The sequence below is a fragment of the Glandiceps talaboti genome, chromosome 16 (genome assembly GCF_964340395.1).
Source record: "Glandiceps talaboti chromosome 16, keGlaTala1.1, whole genome shotgun sequence".
Classification (NCBI taxonomy): Eukaryota; Metazoa; Hemichordata; class Enteropneusta; family Spengelidae; genus Glandiceps; species Glandiceps talaboti.
Genome location: NC_135564.1, coordinates 6,857,319 through 6,868,582, shown reverse-complemented (window position 1 = coordinate 6,868,582; position 11,264 = coordinate 6,857,319).

The following is an 11,264-nucleotide window of genomic DNA, read 5'->3' as shown; positions in this document are numbered from 1 at the left end:
GTATGTATGTATGTATGTGTGTATGTGTGTATGTGTGTATGTATGTGTATATGTATGTGTGTATGTATGTATGTATGTATGTGTGTATGTATGTGTGTATGTATGTATGTATGTATGTATGTCTGCTTGCAACAACAAATTACAGTCATGTGTCGCCCCCAAACTATGGAACTCTTTGACACTTGACATTCGCCAAGCCTCAAGCCTGGATTGTTTCAAAACAAAACTGAAAACCTATTTGTTCACCAAAGCATATGGTGTGTTTTAGCCATTCAGCGCTACTGAATAGAACATTGCTCAGGAAATCGTGCTATATGAATTTGATTGATTGATTGATTGATTGATCGATGTATGGATGGATGCTTGTGTGTGTGTGTGTGTCATCCAACACTATACATTTTAACCAATATATTTATTTTCCATTTCTAAATGTGACTTTTCATACCATGTCATGTTTACATATTTCGTTCATTCATTCATTTTTCACCATCACATCATATTAAATTTACTTTGTCTTCCAATCCAAGGACACCATTAATTTACAATAATGTAATGTGAAAGGTGTGTCCTAGAATCAATGTGTTGTTTCATGACTTTTTTGAACCTTACTATAAAAGGGCTATAAAAATACAAAATGTACTTGAATGCTAATATTTCTTTCAAGTGATATTTCTACACACAAAGATCTTCACAGTAGACGTCATATCTTGGTTTCTTGCAAACCCATTTTCACTCCTCAAGGTGAACTTATACACTTTCGTGTTTACTGAAGAAAGGGAAACCCTGGACCTTGTTAAGACGACTTCAGCATTGTATTAAGTCAGTATGCAAAATGACAAACAAACAGAGACTTCAGGTCACAAGGACATAAAAGCAATTAAAACTGCCATATCTAAATGCATTTAAGACTTTTGACATATTCAGCGTTTGTCTATGTAGATAGACAAGGCTTTGTTTGAGCCACAAAAAAGGAAAACATAAGGAAATTTGTCAGCATGAGTGTTCATCTCAAAACTTGTAGGTCCATTTTTTCTTTCACTGTAAATGAATTAAAGTCATTTATCATTTGAATTAAAAAAATCCATTTATTTTGGATGCACTGCCTTTGTGTCTTTTTTATTTATTACTATGTGTCACTTGAATTCAACTTACTTTTTAGCACATCTGAAGTGGTTCAGTAGTGTTATAGGCATGGTGAAGTGTGTGTGTGTGTGTGTGTGTGTGTGTGTGTGTGTAAAGAGTTAAAATCGAAAACTATCACACTGATTGCCCTGGAATTCTGAGGGATATTACTTAAAGGCTGATAGATGGAAAATTGTTCAAAGAAAATGATAGTATCACAAATGTGCATTTTGGGTAAAAAAATGATTTTTGAAAACTCCAAAATTGCTTGGCAGACTGGCCTGAAAGTTTGCAGGGTTGTACATAGGGATGTGTATATGAAGGATCTTTCATGACATGGTGATCCTAGTATAGGAGACATTTGTTTTGCTAAAGTGAATTCTGATTTCATTCAATTCAGTAGTGTTATAGGCATGGAGAAGCATGTTGTGTAAATGAGGCAATAACAACTGGACTGGTTACAGTGAAAATCTAGGTGGAAACATTACTTTTAGGGTCAAGTTGATGAATTGTTCAAGAAAAAGATAAGTAACGGTACATGTTAAAGTCATATGTAAACAGTTACTGAAACTGAAACACTACAGGGTGTAGTCAAGTCATAAAATTGATGGTATTAGTCTAGTGAGGCCTAAGACTGTACGATCCTTCTGTTTATATGCATATTTGTTTTCAATGTCTAAAACGTGTGGTTTTTTATCAAAAGCAAAGATCTCGTGGGAATTTGGTTGGGATGTTTGTTGGTGTTTCCTAATACAGAATTGTTAAATTCAAGGTGATGTAAATTTGGTCTGAATTTAAAAAAAAATAGGAGTTACGCCCATAGTAACAGCCAAATGATGGTGTTTATCTCAAAGATAATGACAGGGATTCATAAACAAGTGAATAAACATTCAAAAAATGTATGCAAATATGCCTAGCAACAAGACAATGCCCCATATGATGATGTATATTGCAAAGACATCGACAGCGATGGTTAGGCAAGTGGCTAAACATCTAATAGGTGAATGCAAATATGCCTAGCAACAAGACAATGCCCATAGCAACAGCCAAATGATGGTGTATATGGTAAAGGTAACAACAGAGCTGGATAGGCAACTGGATAAACATTTGGCAAATGAACACCCACACCTACCATGGAACAGCATCTGGATAAGCATTTTTTTCAAACTGTAGTTGTGCTACAATGCCGTTGGTGGTATTTTTACTTATTGAAACTCTAAATATAGTAAAACGTGAAGGCTGTTGGTACATTTATATCCTATTGTGTGTGTCATTGACAGAAGTCACAAAAGCCATTACCTCCTACAGTGAACAGAATGACATCTAATCAGAATCCTTGATAAAAACAATTTCAGAATTCCTCCGATATCATGTTTGTCCATGTAAATAGAAATAGATTTTCAAGCGAATGTTAACCTGTAAGTTTTAAATTGCTCAAAATTAACATTCTCCATACAATGTAAAATAAATGCAATAAAATTGGAAACTTAATTCATTTTGTACCTTTAAAGTAAACGTTTTAAGAATATTTGAAGCAAAGTAAGGGTTTATAGTACTCATGGAATAATACTTTTTGAAGTAAATGCGTTATTGCCATGCCATTCAATGCAAAAGACTTTTATACCCATCCTTATTCAAAATGTAATCAGAAGTTAGTGAAATGGCCCATTCCCACATCAGATGGTCACAGTTGTTACCGCCGCCAACGGGAGTTTTGGTGGATTCGTTATATTTTCACTCGCCTGTCTCAGTTTGTCTGTCTGTCTGTCTGTCTGTCTGTCTGTCTGTCTGTCTGTCTGTCTGTCTGTCTGTCTGCCTGCCTGTCTTTCTGTCTGTTTAGTTCTCAGGTTGTCTTTCTATCCGTCTGCTTGTCTGTTTATTAAAAAGGTTTGTTTATTTGTTTGCAAGATATTTAAAAAAAAGTTAGAGATGGATTACTACGATAATTTATGTAGAGATTGCCGATGTGACAAGGGTGAATCGAATAGACATTGATCGCGATCCCACAGATTTGAAATTAAACAAATAAACAATCTGTTATCATTTAGACAAACCTTATGGATAGATTGAATATGAGACGAGTTCGGATTCAGTATATTTTGGTGGCGATCCCTGGTTAATTACGCCAAACCAAATAAGGGAAAGTGAAAGATTAAGCAAATTTTGTCAAAATTGGGTAAACAGGCTAACAAATGGTATATATCCATGGTCTACGTCTTGGTGTTCCCATCGTAACCCAAATGTTAAAAATGTGAAAAAATCCCCTCCCACTGCAGCTTCGTTAGCTGCACCTGTGTTTGGTTATAACACTAACCAAGATGTTACCTGTGCCTGAGGTTCTTTGTTTTCACTCTAATGTGTACTGATAACAATAATATAATTAGTCCAAATGAATTAAGAAATTTGTTGAAAATGAACTGAGCAGCACCCTTACACCCTACAGCTGATTTATTTTGATATCTGACTTCTGTTAATTATATAATATCAGACCACCCACAAAGGGGGTTTATCATGCTGAGATAAAAATTACTCATTTCTGAAATGGCTCAAGGCTATTATTGTGTTTAACTTTAATATGGGATAAAATTGTACACTCAGCGTGAGATTCTGCATAAACAGTCTCAAAAGAGTACGCTTAAAGGAGCACAAGAGTTTAAACATATTTGTGTACACATTTTGCTGCATATTTATAAGGTACTCGTAGTATTGTACTTACTGAAGTACACTTAACCATCATTTGCAATAGGAAACTTGCAATCCAGCCTGAGCATGCTCAGACGCAAAGGACTATGGGATTATCTGTGGTTATCGTACTAATCTGGAGCTAACGATAAAAAAAACCTCCCACAATGGTCAGGGTAAATGTGAATTGATTATTTTGCAAACAGTGTAACAATACTGTGTATAATACTAATTGATTAATATTTATTATCACATTTCCCATGATGCATCATTCAACATGGTGGGTTTGCAAGTTCCCTATTGACTGAATTCAAACGTGCTATTTAGATATACTAGTAACTATAAACGATGTGATGACGTAATTTATGATACGTATCACAAAATGTTCAGAAAATCCATAATATGCAATCAACTGTTCTAATAATGCCAGAAAACAGTCGTAATGTTGTAGGAGGACATGCATTGACATTTAACATTTGTGAGTATGTGACGTATGACTTATTTACACTGAAAACGAATTTCATAGATTGACTACAGAAAACAAACCGTGACGTACACAGTCATGTTTTTCATCTTTCATAATAGATTCTATTTCTCGCTTTCACTGGGACCGTGACGTACACAGTCACGTTTTTCATCTTTCGTAATAGATTTTATTTCTCGCTTTCACTGGGCAAACAACATCTATTGACGGTTTTTTAAACATTGTTATACTTACAATAACGTGTGTAAATGATATAGTCATCATACAATTTTCACAATTTTCCCCCTTCCAAAACGAAATCAGGCTTCTCTTTTCGAGAATTTACAATATCAACACCATATTCTAAATACTGTCATATATTAGGTACGTGCTGTCTTCACTGGTATGGATATTCATCCACTCAAATTGTTCAAACAATCGTGCCAATTTTACATCTTAAATTTTCCAGACTGTGACGATTGAACTTTTCAAGCCACCACATTTGAAATGTCGCCAGTTGTCTTGTTGCAATTAGCGGGTTCTTCATCATTTCCATCACTCGTACCTGGCTTATTAGATGGAGAAAAGAAATGGGTTATATGTCATTTACTCATATTGGAACCGGTGTCAAATCGGTCAAACTGTCATGATTTCAGGAGGGATGTTGAACTAATATCTTTAAAACCAATGTCCGGGCAAACGGGAGCAGCCAATGAAAAACCAAAGGGCAAATTGTGTCGAAATCTAAGGCTTGCCGACATGGTCATGTACAACAACAAACCTATCAAATTAGTGTACACTGCTCATGTGACTGGTCGTCCATTGTTATCTAATGGAAGTGTCAATCAAAACTAACGTCAACAACGTTGTCTGTCTTCATATGTTTTGATACATTGGTCCAGGAGTCAGAGTATGTCAGTCATGATATTTCGTCTACACTGCGAGGTATAAATTACCTGCAAGTGCGACTTTCAACATTGCCGATAAATTTGAAATTTCACCTTTTATATACCAGTAAATCTAGAATGTCACCTGCTGAATGCCGATATTTATGATTTCACTGGCATTGGCACAGTTTTCACCGGCAACTTCCTAGGCTGCTCGGACTATCGAACAAAGTAAAAACAAGATTTTCAATTTTGATATAGTGAAGAGATGGTATGCGTTTATGTAGGCTAATTCTCCAGCATGATTGCCTGCAGATGCAATCTTACGGCCAGCCACAACTTGTAATAATGGGAAGCTTTTATAGAAAGTTGGAGCATAGATCTCAAGGTTTGAGTTTTTAAGACCAAGAGAAAAAAAAGAATTGTTTCTGGTCAGTGTGCATCACTTAAATACCCCGCTTCGATATTTTTTTCTTGTGTTTGTCCAGCCAATGCAGACTGCAGTTCCAAGGGAAAACGCAAAACAACTCTCCCTACATTAATTCCTACTTCAGGGAAGACAACTGCAGAACTAATCATAAACAATTTTTAAAAAATTCGCATCGTCACACCACTTTAGACAACGTTTCCTGACCAGAAACAATAACTTTCTTTTTTGTGGTCTACAGGTCTAATTGACGAAAATATGCCAATAACTTATTAAAAGTTTCTTAGTCATATAATCAAATTCTCAGTCACTAGTTTCATTTTTTGTGATATTATTTAAATTTATGTTATACTTAAGCTAGTATGAAAAATTTTATTTCAAAGAAAACAATTTAAAACAAAAATAATATTTACCTAGTGTATAATAATATAGCTCCATCACACTGGAAGGAATGAAAGCTACATCAATAATATTTTCAGGACAGATGCGCTTTGGTATCGCAAATGTATGAACCATATTATATTGAATTTGAAGCATGCATTCCCGAGATATAGCCTACTTACCGAAAACTATTAATTACGCAAATTGCTCATTAATATTCATTGGATGTTTACCAAAACCTAATCAGTTCTTGCCATTACCCTACGAGACACGTGTACCAAATTTCGTTTAAAATGAGCCAGCCCGGTTTTTTTTAGAATATTGTGATACAGACAGACAAACAGGCAGACAGACAGACACACACACACACACACACACACAGACTTTTCACCCCTAATACATATCCTCCCTTTTATATGGAAGGAAAAAGCACATATCCAAATTTAAAAAAAAAAGTGATCCTATGTAATCCTTATAACATCAAATGTTAAGATAATACTAATGCAAGTACCTTTGATCGAAACTCTGGCCTTTAATTTAATTCTTTTTTCACTATGGCAGATATTTACATTTCTATCAAGAGAGGGAGCTGTCTGCTTTCCTTCGTGCTTCAATACACATACACATACACTTACAATTTAAATGAACTGACAGTGTGTTTAGGAACAACCGTCAAAAATTCCATTTGTACTTTCTGGAGTCATTTAGTTTCTGGTTTAAACTCTGGTTACAATATCTTTCACTTTAAAGATGTTTGCTCACAATTCAAAGCTTCAGAAACCTGTTGAAATCTAAAATCACCTTGAAATCAATAGTTGGCAAAAGAGATGTGTAGGCAAAACTGGATGAATTAGTTTCCAGATAACACACATTGGATATAATTTGGCTTAAATAGCTAATACATGTATATGTTCAGTTCAAATTAGATGTGACTAATTGGCTTATCATGCCGTCTCTTGGGGTTCAAAACCAGACAATAGATGATTCCCTTCGGGAGGAAGGTTACACACATGCGTACACGCACACAAGGTAGCATTGGAAGTGCGAGTTTATATTTTAAGAGAATCCCTCGTCATTTCAACCTTTCGACTGCATTGACAAGTTCGGCGATTGCTCTTTCATTCAGTCTAGACGCGTTACTCAAAAAACATTCAATCCAAATTTCTGCTGAAAATGGAAACTGAATTTACAGATACGTTCGCCAGTGTCAATCATATATCGTCAGTAGAGAAAATGTGTACTTGCGTCATTCTGTCAACCGTCACCTTTTGTACAATTTTATTCAATTTACTGGTTGTGACCGCTATCTGTAACTCAAAAACGCTTCGTAAAGTTAACGACTACTACCTAGTGTCCCTGGCAATGGCAGATCTGTGTGTCGGGTGTTTCGTAATGGCACCGTATGTTGCTATCGTTCTAGACGGTGATGGCTGGTTATTCGGTCAGACTGGTCGGCATATCTGGAAAACATTTGACATTGTATTTTGCACGGCATCGGTCATAAACATCTGTGCTCTAAGCATTGACAGGTTAGTGAAACTATTATAATTTCGATTCGTAGTACTTTAATCATAAAGTTTCAACATTCACTTTTTGAATGAATGAATGAACGAATGAGTGAATGAATGAATGAATGAAAGATCGAACGAACGAATGAATGAATGAATGAATGAATGAAAGATCGAACGAACGAACGAATGAATGAATGAATGAATGAATGAATGAATGAATGAATGAATGAATGAATGAATGAGTATTAATAACTAAATAACTAAAAGATATGATATTTACAGAAGTAAAAACCCCATTAAGGTAAAGAGTGCGAAGGGGTTCCTGATAAAGATTCATGGCAAATGACACGAGAAGAGGAAATACGTCTGTTTTTACGACGCTTTCCGACAAAATCCCAAGGTTTTTTGTTTATATAGCACTACTGCATTTAATATTTAGTCAAAACATCGTCGACTAATATCAACACCCCATTTCGAGAGCATTTCGAGAATGAATAAGGAAACAAATTTGATTTATCATAGAAAATAACGGTATATTCATGTAGCAGGAAAATATGCCTATGATCGCATGAAGGTCGGAAAATGTAGATTGCTAATTGGGGTTATTCTTTGTATGAATGAATACAATTGTGGCTCAGAATTCTGCATTTGTCTTTCATCTAGTCTTGTTTGTCGTAAAATATTGTCTCGCACTGAACATATAATACAAGCTAATTAGGCACCCCCCCCCCATATAAACTAATTTGACTCAATACATAAAAATAAATAATACCTTGTCTTTGATCTCACCAATATATGTCGCATACATATTGACAACCACTCAAAGTACATGAACTGAATCTTCTTGTGAGTTCAATGCAATGTAAGTGAAAACCGTGCACTTTAAGGTTATCTTCTGGTTTGAAAAAAAGGAAAGACAATTTGAAAGAAAGGTCAAGTAGAACTACAACCTTCTGATATTAAAGGCGATAGCCACACCTGAGTATTTTCATACAGTTTGGGTTCAGGAAAGTCATTTCATGATTTCTCATCACATAAATTAAGAACTCTTTGTTACCTCTCTAGTGGTGCACCGCCTCATAGGTCTTTAGCATACATGAATATTCGTTAGATGTACAATGAATATTCATGACCCCTAAGTGCTTATTTTCTTCAGATAAACCATAATGAACATGCATAGTGCATATAATAAATATTTATGTCTGCTGAGAGCCATCAATCATGGTGCATCACTGTAAGAAAAACACGGGTTAAAAGAGTTTCAATAGGAACTTGCAAATCCGCCATGTTGGATGTTGCATCATGGGAAGTGTGATAATAAATACTAATCAATTAGTATTGTAAACAATAATGTTACATTGTTTTTAACCACAAATAATCAATTCATAGTTACCCTGAACATTACGGAAGGTTAATTTCATCAGTAGCTCCAGATTAGGTATTACGATAACCACAAATAATCCCATAGTCCTTTGTGTCTGAGCATGCTCAGTCTGGATTGCAAGTTCCCCATTTGGTGTTTCTTGGCAATCGAGCGAAACGTGTGTGATATGAACACATGATTTGATACTTCAAAGCTCAAAGTTTATGCAAATACCTTTATTTCCGGATCCTTGGGTGGTTTTCCCCTTCAATGAAATTGTGATTATACTATCTTGATACTCATTCTCTGAAAACTATGACTCATTATCGTAGTAATTCACATTAACTTAGAAACTTTCAATTTGTAATTTTGAATAAAGATTGCATTAACTTAGAAACTTTCAATTTGTAATTATGAATAAATATGGCATTAACTTAGAAACTTTCAATTTGTAATTATGAATAAATATGGCATTAACTTGGAAACTTTCAATTTGTAATTATGAATAAATATGGCATTAACTTGGAAACTTTCAATTTGTAATTATGAATAAATATGGCATTAACTTAGAAACTTTCAATTTGTAATTATGAATAAATATGGCATTAACTTGGAAACTTTCAATTTGTAATTATGAATAAATATGGCATTAACTTTCAATTTGTAATTATGAATAAATATGGCATTAACTTAGAAACTTTCAATTTGTAATTATGAATAAATATGGCATTAACTTGGAAACTTTCAATTTGTAATTATGGATAAATATGGCATTAACTTAGAAACTTTCAATTTGTAATTATGAATAGATATGGCATTAACTTAGAAACTTTAAATTTGTAATTATGAATAAATATGGCATTAACTTAGAAACTTTCAATTTGTAATTATGAATAGATATGGCATTAACTTAGAAACTTTCAATTTGTAATTACGAATAAATATGGCATTAACTTAGAAACTTTCAATTTGTAATTATGAATAAATATGACATTAACTTGGAAACTTTCAATTTGTAATTATGAATAAATATGGCATTAACTTGGACACTTTCAATTTGTAATTATGAATAAATATGGCATTAACTTAGAAACTTTCAATTTGTAATTATGAATAAATATGGCATTAACTTAGAAACTTTCAATTTGTAATTATGAATAAATATGGCATTAACTTAGAAACTTTCAATTTGTAATTATGAATAAATATGGCATTAACTTAGAAACTTTCAATTTGTAATTATGAATAAATATGGCATTAACTTAGAAACTTTCAATTTGTAATTATGAATAAATATGGCATTAACTTGGAAACTTTAAATTTGTAATTATGAATAAATATGGCATTAACTTAGAAACTTTCAATTTGTAATTATGAATAAATATGGCATTAACTTAGAAACTTTCAATTTGTAATTATGAATAGATATGGCATTAACTTAGAAACTTTAAATTTGAAATTATGAATAAATATGGCATTAACTTAGAAACTTTCAATTTGTAATTATGAATAAATATGGCATTAACTTTACAGCGCGGTTATCATCATCCTTAAGCGGTTACAACATATACCAAGTTCCACGCGCAAAACAAAAGGGAGGAGGCACTGCTGTTATCACCAAATCAAATCTAAAATTCAAACCGAATAAGACACTGTCGTTTAAATCGTTCGAAGTCATTGATGGACACATTAACATTCAATCATCTGTTGTTCGTCTTCTCGTCATCTATCGGCCACCAAAGGGGACTATTAATGACTTTCTACGCGAATTCTTCTCCCTCTTGGAGAATGTAATTTGCTCACAGGGGAAGCTTATTATCGCTGGTGACTTTAACATTCATGTTGACAATCCTACTGATAAAGACAGCGAAATATTCTGTGATCTACTGAATTCAATGGGACTCATTCAACATGTGATTGGTCCAACACATTCTAAAGGCCACACCTTGGATCTGGTTATCACTCGAGCAGCTGACTCTTGTGTCAATGAGATCAAGTGTGATTGGCTCTTGCCATCTGATCATGCTACTCTTCATTTTTCAACTGTATTCAAGCGTCCACGTCAACAAAAGCTTCTTCGATCTACAAGAAAACTTGCCAACATTGACATGAGTGTTCTTCAGCAAAAGCTTGCGGCATCGCCATTACCGGGTTTATCAGAAATCGATCTGTGTGCTACTGAGCTCGTTGACACGTACAATAACGCGATGACCTCAGTGATCGACGATGTTGCACCTGTCATCCAAAAATACGTTTTGGATAAAGTCCGTGCTCCGTGGTTCACGGAAGAATTTTTGTTGGCCCGCCGAAATCTGCGTCAATTGGAAAGGCAATGGAAAAAAACTGGTCTTGTTGTCCATGAGCAAATATTTAAATCTGCACGAAATCTGTACACGGCAAAGTTGTGCGATGCACATTCATCCTATCA